Below are 3,373 nucleotides of genomic sequence, written 5' to 3' on the forward strand. Positions count from 1 at the left end.
TGTGTTGTTTAGTTGGTCCTCCTTCCTTTCTTTGTCATCCTGTATTATGTCCATGTTATCTTCTCTTTCCCTTTCTATTGAGGTGTTCCCCATATCCTTACTCTTTTCATTTTCTTTCCCCTCCTCTTCTAGAATCTCAAAACTGTTGTGACTTGGTAGGTTGTTCTCACTCGGTTTCTTTTGGTGCTTCTTCCCCCCTCCTTTCCCCTTTCCTGCCACTTTGGTGTAACCTTCAGGGTCTTTACCAATGTTGCCTTTCAAATTATTCTCTCTTTTTTTGAGTGGGCATTCTCTGAAGAGATGTCCATGTTCATTACATTTGCGACATCTGAACATGATGTGTTCATAGTCGACTGCCTGAACCCATTCCTCATCATAAACTTCCAAGATGACCTCATCCGGGAGTGCTCCCGATAAGTCCATTTCAACGCATATGCATGCGAAGGATGTGTATTTACCATGCAGAGTAGCCTCTGATATTTTTATAAAATGTCATAGTTTATTGCCTATAGCTTTTAAGGATTCTAGCAGCCAGTAATCTAAAGGTAAGGAATATAGTCTAATCCATACTGGGACTGATGTGAACGTTTCTCGCTCTGGCAGAAAGTTCATCATCTAAGGTCACATGTAGAGACACGTGGCAAGAAAGAAGTAGGGTCCTCCTTCAAATATTCTGTCTTTATCCTCCAAGTTCTTGAAAACCACAGTGAAGAAAACCTTGGAACCCAGATGTATAGTTCTATCTCCTTTCGGTTTCCAGATGTTTCTTATCCAAGTGTATAGTGCTTTCTTCGTGGGCCAAATGCCGATGAACTTACATATGACTGCATAGGTAGCCATGTGATCTCTATGCTCCTGTAGAGCCAGATCACTAAGGACCACCCATGGTTTAATAATAGCCTTGGGCTTGCAGGGTCCTGTTGGAGTTCTACTTTCCAACCTCTGACCTCTGTCACCTGCTATCCCTTCTTCTTGAGCCTCCTCGTGGGTCTCTCTCTTGTCCTGGGGTCCACTGCCTTCTGGCACTTGTGTCTCAGTGATTCTTCCCTCTTTCTCTTTGGTGTTTTTCTGCTTGCTCGAACTTGTCCCTCTACCTTTGTTCAAGACCATGTTACTGTAGGAGGGAGTGGAGCTCCCTCCTCCTTGTCCCTCCATGGTTACCAGTTTGCTGATATCGCCCCCTATTTCAAACACTAGCTTCCGGGCCGAACATCCATAAACCCTAGGGATTAATAAAACCAATGTTTTTTAATTATTATAATTGGAAGGGGTTAATAAAGCCAAGAGATTAATATTAACCCGTAGAATTAATGTTATAAACCCTAGGATTAACATAAGACCCTAGAAATATAAAGTGTAAGATAATGTCATAATGTGACAATGAATACATTGTAATGTAATGTAACATTCCGACAACGATTATCAAATTGATTGTCATATTAGGATTATGTTTGTCACAATATGACATTGGATAGATTTATTTACCCTTCCAAATTCACATTATTAAACTAAATATTATAAAGTGAATGGATTAATATTATAATCCCCATGGATTAAGAAACCCAAAGGATTACTATTATAAACCCAAGGGATTAATAAACGCAAGATAAATTCAAGGGATTAATAAATGCACAGGATTAATAAACCCAATTGTTTATCAATATTATAAACCCAAGGGATTAATATTAATCCCTATGAATAACCTTATAGATCCTATGATTAATATGAAACCCGATTAATATAAACAGTAAGATAATGTCGCAATGCGACGTTGAATAAGTTGCAATGTAATGTAATATTGCAACAAAAATTATGAGCTTGATTGTTTCATTAAGACTATGTTTGTCACAATGAGATGTTCAATAGATTTTTGTACCCTTCCAAAGTCATTGTATTAAAATTTAATATTAAACCAAATATTATAAATTCAAAATATTAATATTATAAACCCAAAGAATTAATATTAAAAGCCTAATGGATTAATTTTATAAACCAAAGGGATTAATATTAAAAACTAAAGGAATTAATATTATAAACCCTCACGACTGTTAAACCACATTATTAGCGAAACCACATCCATAAACCTAAAATTAATATTATTAACCTTAATATTAATAAACAAGATTAATATTATAAACATAAGATCAAATAGTAAGATTAATATTATAAACCTTAAGATTTTAAATCTTAAAGACAATATTAAAAACTTTAGGATTGGTATTAAACCTTAGGATTAAATTATAAACACAAACATTGGCATTTGTTGGGCCTCCAAATTAACCTTAATTTTCACTCCATTTTCACCTTTTATCCTCATTGTGTCATCTCATTTCACCATATTATCATTACATAACCCTATATTTCCATTACCATATGAGTTTATATTCTCATTTTCCAAAGTTATTAATTTCATGTATTTAGAGTGAATTTATGATTAAAAGTTAGAGAAATAACATGTATTTGCTTATACCTAAAAGTGGCTTGAGTTTGATGACATGTGTAGATCATTTGAAAGCTTCCAAGGCACCCTTATGTGGCCTCCCAAGATCAAATTCGAATTTCAACTCAGGAGGTGGACCATATTCCTAGGAGAAAGATCATGGAGATTTTGATGTGTCATGGGATTTGTATCTAGTATTTAGGGATAAGTTGAGACAAGTGTGGGTCTAGTAGATATTTAAGGGATCTACATTTATTGAGTAGATATCCCTAATTCATGTATAAATAAGAGGAGCATCCTCCAAATCATGTAATGAAGTAGGAGGAGGGAGAGAAAACAATTATCAGTTATTCATTAGCACCAAATTTATGATTTTTCATTCAACATGAATAATATCATCTTCTCCAAATCATGAGTTATGAGTGTTGTTTGATTCTTAAGGTGTGATAGTTGTTCATGTGTGCTCATTGAGGAATGGAAGGATCCCCATACTGAGATAAGTGCACTTTGTTGTAAATTAATGTTGTGAATATACTAATCTTAATTATGATGTTCATCTTATTTCTTTCTTGTAAATACTTGTAGATCATTTTAGTATGAATTCATGTTGTGGCCATGTTTTATTGTGTGAAGGTTGATCTCCTTTCAATAGCTAGTTTTGATGTGAGAAGGAAAACTAGGAACTCCTAAGTTAGGAGTCCCTTGTTCATGAGCTAGATTAAATTGAAATAAGATTTAATTTCTCATATGCTTTCCTAGATTACATTTACGTGAATATTGATTCCCTTTCAGTATCTAGAGATCAAGTCCTCCTAAGTTAGGAGACTCTTCTCCATAAGCTAAGAATTGAATTGGAAACAATATTTACTTGCTTTCATTTACATGCTTTCTTTCCTGCTTTCTTAGGTGTTTGGCAATGTTATTATAGAAAGA

Source organism: Pinus tabuliformis, chromosome J (assembly GCF_031772625.1).
Source record: "Pinus tabuliformis cultivar Carrire ecotype Pingquan chromosome J, CPIR1, whole genome shotgun sequence".
NCBI lineage: Eukaryota > Viridiplantae > Streptophyta > Pinopsida > Pinales > Pinaceae > Pinus > Pinus tabuliformis.